The sequence below is a fragment of the Mastomys coucha genome, unplaced genomic scaffold (assembly GCF_008632895.1).
Source record: "Mastomys coucha isolate ucsf_1 unplaced genomic scaffold, UCSF_Mcou_1 pScaffold22, whole genome shotgun sequence".
In the NCBI taxonomy this organism is placed as follows: Eukaryota; Metazoa; Chordata; class Mammalia; order Rodentia; family Muridae; genus Mastomys; species Mastomys coucha.
In genome coordinates this window covers 24,871,788-24,878,965 of record NW_022196905.1, presented here as the reverse complement: position 1 = coordinate 24,878,965, position 7,178 = coordinate 24,871,788, and the positions used below count along the sequence as shown (strand labels likewise).

At 41.0% G+C, this 7,178-nt stretch overlaps 1 protein-coding gene across 1 annotated transcript in view; it reads right to left on the bottom strand.

Annotated features, from left to right (window-relative positions):
- The window catches only part of Znrf3 (zinc and ring finger 3), a 159,889-nt gene that overhangs the window by 66,269 nt on the left and 86,442 nt on the right, over positions 1-7,178 (bottom strand). The gene's annotated exons all lie outside the window — the stretch shown is intronic.

The window sequence follows — 7,178 nt, the reverse complement described above, 5'->3', positions numbered from 1 at the left end:
TTTTGGAGGGGAAACTGAGAATGGAGAAATTTACATGTAAATAAAGAAAATATCTAAAAGAAAAAAAAGAAAAAACAAATTCAGATAAATTGAAATCATGTAACTTTGCTCATCATAATGCAATAAAACTTAAATCAATACAATAAAAAAAAAACTAGAATGGAGTTTAGACATCAAGATAGTATCAGAATACCAAGCAGCAAATGGCACACAGAAGACAATAGCACCTAAGCACCTAAGCAAATAGGTGCCACACCTTCCATGCAGTGTTATGCTTGATCTCCAGAGATGGCACTGAGGGGACAGCCTAAGGACTCTTGGAATCTGAATCCCATGCAATGGTGTGGGACTGCAGAACCCCCAAAGCAAGTGAAAGGTCCAAGAGGATAAAGAGGCTGTCAGCAGCTGTCTTTGTAGCCAGTGAGCATCCACCCCCTGGGAATTCCAAGACAAAGGACAAAGAGTCCTATTTTTTTTCATAAGCCTTGAGTTTCAAAGTAGAACCAACAAGGGTTCTGCAGTGAGGTAGACAGTATAACCTTTCCTCTAGGATGCCCCTGCAGGTCTCAGCCCATCCTGGAATGTTCTAGGTATTAAATGAGGAGTAGTCTAAAATGCCAAGACCTCCTTCAACAAAAGAAGATCAACAAGGGTCACCAAATTATACAATAAGTTCAGTCACCTATGACCTTCAGGAAAAGGTGAGATTAACTCAGCTCAGCTTCAGTTTCCAAAAGTCTTAGGTCAAGACATTATAAAAGCAACAATACTTGTGACCCTGTTTTACTATATTTCATGGAACTTCTGGTCATGTAGTTGGGAGGATTGCAAACAGACAACTATACCTATGGGGTTTGGTCAGTGGTAGAGAGCAGCTTTGAAGGAATAGGGGTCTCAGGCAGACTTAAAAGCTGAGTCTTTTTCAGAACTTTATTGAACAGAGGCTAGCAGATATGGTCAAACAGGTATAAGTCCATTCGTATAAAATTTAAAGAGGCAAATAAAGGCACTGAAGCCGACTAGTGGTTATCCTGGGCTTGGAAGTGGTAAGAAGCAACTGTTCTGGTGTATCATTTCTTCTTAAGGGTGATGGAACCTCATAGTGGTAACAGTTGTATAACACAACATACTACACACACACACACACACACACACACACACACACACACACACACACACACAGGGCTCAAATCAAGTGTCAAATCAAAATAAAAGGAATGCACCACCATGCCTGACACTAAATGCTTAAAAATGGTAGGTTTTTAACCAAGCAATTGTTTATTCAGAAAGGATTTGTTGTTAGCCTACTGCTGGCCTTGGTGAATGTGGGTATCCACAGTGTAGGGCAATGTGGTTTGAATCCTTCCAGAACATAAGCCAATTATAAAGGCTCTTCAGAAATCATGTCCTGGCCCCACAAAAACAAAAACAAAAATAAAAACAAACAAACAAACAAACAAACAAAAAAAACAGTGTAAAACTCAGAAACACTTCACAACTTCACAGGAATTCAGCATCTACATTTGTAAACTAAAACTCTACAGAAGGCTACACTTTCTTCTTTCACTTTGTCTGTCCTGTGTGTGTGTGTGTGTGTGTGTGTGTGTGTGTGTGTGTGGCCTGGGGATCACTGGAGCATGCCAGCCGAGTACATTACCACTGAGCTATAATCTCAATCCTTTAAAACAAATTAATTAATTAGCTAATTAATTAATTAAAAATTTATAAGTCTAGGACAGTCTCACTGAGTTTCCCAAGTTGGCTTGAACTATTGTCATCTTCTAAACATGTGAGATTTTAGGTACATGCCACAATACCCAGCTAGTAAAAATGAGGGTGAGATAGGTTTAACTTTGCTAACTAAGTCCATCATTTCCTACTCTGATCCTACAAGTGCTTCATGTTTAACTAATATAACCACATTGTTCCATGAAACACATTTTGAGAACAAGCTGGAAGGGAGAATACATACACACTAAATACAAGGCAAAGCTAAATGACCTCAAATATTGAAGAACCAACCATGACTCAAGAGTAAAAGACACTGGAAAGAGAGAGAGAGATGGGAGGGCAGCAAACAGAAGGAGAGAAGATAAACCAGAACAGGAACCAAGAGCAAACAGAAGCCATGGTTGGAACTTGACTCACTGCAGCCACTATGAGAATGGGACCTAACAGTAAGGAACGTGTGTCAAGAATGAGTACCTAGGAATGCAGAAACGTAACCTACATAAACATCAAGCACAACCAAGGGTCCCTAGAGTCTGTCAGGCCAGCACTCTGGAAAATACTTCCTACTGGGCTGGCTCTCTCTTTCACACTTCTCTAAGACCCCTTATCAGACTGTGTTGCTGATGTTGGGGTAGCTGTTGGCAGCCCTGGCATGACTCTTGACTATTAAATGGTGTCAACATCTTCAAAACTAAAATGGACTTTTCTAAAGCACCAATTATCAGTTGCCACTGGTTGTTTACTTTTCTTTGTAAAGATGCCATAAAAAATTATCACAGGATTAAAAACTCACTTCACAGCCAATCACTGTAGAGCAAGAGAAGCAGGCACATCTCTATGAACTTAAAGCCAGACTGGTCTACACGGTGAAACCCTGCCCTCCCCCACAAAAGGGAGATGATGTCAAAGACCATCTATAACCCAGTTTCCCACCCTTTTTAACTCCCCCAGGTAGGCCACCATGCAAATTCAATCTTTGCTACCACAATGAACCAATATAACAATTGGTTAAAACAATTTTACTCATCCACCAAAAATAGTATTGTAAATTCAGGTTGCTGTCAGTTCATCTTTGACAATTGTATTAGATTCCAGAAATGTCTGTCTTTCCCCATCTGCAGCCATTTGCATCACAGGTTCTATTTCACTCAAGGAGGTCCAAATTACAGGATCAGAAAAATGCTCCCCATCTGCCCCACGGGGTTTCTCTGTGTTGTCCTGGAACTTTGTAGACCAGGCTGGCCTCAAACTCACAAAGATCCATCTGCCTCCCCAGTGCTGGGATTAAAGGTGTGTACCACCATGGCCAGGCTGGGAAAATATTTCTCAAATAACTAGAAAAAGTCATATGATGAAAATATGTACTAGTGAGATGATCTGATACAAAGAATGATGTCCCCTAGGGAAAGGTAGGTATCACATGCAAATGAGCATGCTATGTCAGGGGGAAAGTGAAATAGTGAACTTTCTCATCTGAAAGTGTTAATAGGTTACATTTCAATCTCATTCCATGCTTATAGCAAACTGTTAAACATGCAATGATAGTGACTGGAGTACATAAAGAACCTGTAAACTGGAATAGCAAGTCAGCAATGAAGCCAAATGAATGGTACCACAAAAATTGTGTCAGCCAATGAACAGCTGGATCCCACTCAAAGCCAATGGAAAATGATCTAGATAAGAACTAACGAATTATGCATGGGTGCTTCCACAGAGAATGAGCAAAGCAGAAAAGGAACTATGGGGAAATGAGAGTTTTCTCAATTGGAAAATGATCCATGAATGATATCACGGAAGTCAAACATAAATAAAGGATACCACAACCACTTAAGACAATTTTCCTGATAACACTGCTCATCTGAGATCCATTGTGCAGTCCCAGTATAAGATACTGAGGCTATAATTACATTCTAACTTGTTAAATTAAAAACAAACTCTCAAGTTATTAGGATCCTATTTAGCTTCAGGTTCTTTCGGCCACATTAACAGTGTCATGTATGGATTCCATCTCAGAATGGGTCTTCAACAACGACAACAATCCTAAACTTTTTTATTTTCAGCCTCATTTTTCAAGACAGTCTCAATTAGACTCATTACTATTATCTAAGATATTAATCCCTAATTTTAAATGATTCCAGACCCTTTTCTGGATAGCAATCATCTACACAAAACAAGGATCTTCTTCTACATAAGGAATTCAAATAGTCTCCCAAAGGCCCAGGTAGGTATTGCTTCTACATCATTACTCCACAACTACTATGTAAAAGCCTCAGTTCCTGTTCAGTGCCATGAGGTCACACCACATAGGACCAATGTATAATTCCGACACTTTATCACTCGAAATTAGTATTAGGATCCTGCAGTGTATGGCTTTCAAACATGGTAATTTTTTTACTTAATATGGCACATTAGCATTAAAAATTATAAGCACTTCTGAGTTTTACCTTTATAAGTTCTCTCTCTCTCTCTCTCTCTCTCTCTCTCTCTCTCTCTTCTCTCTCTCTCTCTCTCTCTGGGGGGTGAGGGGCATGTGAGACAGGGTTCCTCACTCCTGTTTTGATTAGGCTGGCTAGCCAGTGAACTCTTGGGAGATCTCTGTCTCTGCGATCATCTCCTTAGAGTCAGTTACAGGCATGGATGGGCAGCTGTGCCAGCTTTGTAGATGCAAGCTGGGAATTCAAACTCAGGTCCTCTGCTTGCAAGTAAATACTTTTTCCCAGACCCCGAATTTCTCTTAAAATGTTTGGGGAAATAGAGTTTACCTAACCACATGGCTGAAATTTAAGAACCCTTTACTCTACTATTTTTAGGACAGTTTTAAAAGGCCTAATTACATATAAAAACCCAGAAACATCACAAAGGGGGTGGGAGGATCCCATAGGTTCAGAAACCTAGAATGGAACCTGAGGAAGATTCCACTAAAGTACTTAATTCTCTACTAGGAAGTGAAAGGACAGCCCTTCCGCCTAGAGCAAAAAGACAAACAAGTTTCCTGAGACAGATCCATGGGAGAATATCAGGCAAATAATAAGCTATAATTAAATGCAAGGATAAAACAAAGTGTGGTCTATTCTGTGTTTAACATTGACTCTGGCTTTGGGAAGAGTAATCTGGGGATGCTCACAGTATGGCATGAGTCAAGGAAGGAAGAACACCGCTCATTCTTTATGGGGACTGATACTAACCCCAATGCCTTAATGGGAAATGAGTTAAATGAGATGTGACACAGGGCTGGTGAGATGGCTCACCTGGTAAGAGCACTGATTGCTCTTCTAAAGGTCATGAGTTCAAATCCCAGCAACCACATGGTGGCTCACAACCACCCATAATGAGATCTGACGCCCTCTCCTGGTGTGTCTGAAGACAGCTACAGTGTACTTATAATAAATAAATAAAATGTTTAAAAAAATGAGATGTGACACAAACAAGTAGCATAGTAGGTGCTCAATGACTAAGCCTTCTTTATTTCTCTAGATCTGTCTAGTTCACTTTTGCTTTATGCCTTTGCCAAGAACACTCTGCCCTTCAAGATCAGTCTCAGTGCCACCCTTTCCATGGAGCTTTCTTAAATGCACTCACAAAGCTAAGTTCCTTCCACATCTTTGATACCAAACACTTTTATGGTGCTTACTGCTCCCTTTTACTGCTCCCTACCCCCACCTAATGTGAGCATCTGCTTCTACAACACTCAGAGTTTCCAACCACCCTACTGTTAACCTTGACATCAACAGGTGCTCAGTAAATGACTGCTTGTTGGACAAAGCCTTTGGCCTCTCTATTTGGCTAGCTGCTTTGTTTTTGGAAAGCGACTTAGGTCTCTGCTTAGCTAATGGAGGACTGAGGGCAAATAAATCAGGATTTAACCAACCTGTAGCATGAACCTTTTAAGGATTAGCTCTATAAAGTGTTGATTGCCAATTAATCAAAGTCATTTCCAAACAAAAAGACTCACTGGCACTGACTGGCACAGGAAACTGATACTTCCTACTCTGAGAACACAACCCTGCTGCCCTTCACTCACTTAGGCTGGTGATCATATTTTGAAAGGCCAATGGACGAGGAAGGAAAATAGAAGATGAATCCTCCCAAAGAAAACTTCATATGTCTACAATTTTCCTACTTATGTCCAATTCACAAAGTTACTGTCACAGCAACAACAAAAAGAAAGGAACTAAACTAAACCCAAGGAGAGGTAGGAATAAGATCCAGGTACAAGAACTCCAACAGAGAGGAGAAATAAAGGAAATTTCAAAATGAAGGCCCAGAGTGTGACAGCTGCAGGAAAGTCAAACAAACAATGAAACCCTGAACCACTGCCAAATAGGATTGTTAGTACTAAAGAGTTTTACAGTTCTGAATAAGAAAATGAAATGTGGAACTAAGGGATTAACTGAGAGCAAGAAGAGAGAATAACAACACAGCTCCTTAATTCAAAGAAAGCCAGACTTTACATCTAGGCATGCAGGTCCAGCTGAGAATACCACTGCAACAATAATGTAATGTAAGGAACAAGCATGATGTGAAAAATACAGAAGCCAGACCTGGTGGGATATATCTTTAATCCCAGCACTCAGGAGGCAGAGGCAGGTGGATCTCTGAGTTCGAAGTCAGCCTGGTGTACAAATCAAGTTCAAGGATAGCCAAGGCTATACAGAGAAACACTATCAGGGAAGGAGGAGGGAGGAAAAGAGGGAGGGAGAGGGAAGAAAGATATAAGTAGGGATGGTGGGGAGTAAGTCCAAAACTTTCCACTTCACATAGTAGAAGTAAAAAAGACAATGTGAATATGAAACAGCAACATGAACATTTTTCAAGTAAGCTTAGAAATATTCAAAGAAAAAAGAAGTTGCTCTACCAGAGGCCAAACAGGCTGCCAAAAATCCAGGTAGGCTGCCCTCCCAAGGACATTCCCTACACTCTTGGTACATCCATTTCATGTCCCCAATCTCCACACCCCCCTCCCCGCTCAAAGCAACACTAGGTGCCAGCTCCCAACTCAGGGAGAGACCCCTGAGAGACAAGAGGCTACACAGGCTACCAAAGTCCAAGTAGGCTGCCCACCCGCAGATATCTCCCACTCTATCAGTGTTGCCCACCCCCCAACTTTCCCCAGTTTCTCAACCTCCTTATTGCTGTACTTTGGCACTCACTTTGGCAGAGACTTCCTGCTTTATCAGAGGCTATGCCAGCTGCTAGAAGTCCAAGCAGGTGGTCTTACAAACTCTGAGAGACCTTGGATGGCAGCCCAGACTACTATACCCTGCGAAACTTTCAGTCATCATAGGTGGAGAAAACCAGATCTTCCAAGATAAAGACACATTTAAACAACATCTATCCAGAAAGCCAGCCCTCCAGAAGGTACTAGAAGGAAAACTCCAACCCTAGGAATTTAACTATACCCATGAAAACACAGAAAATAAATAATCCCAACCCCCACCCCTCTCTCT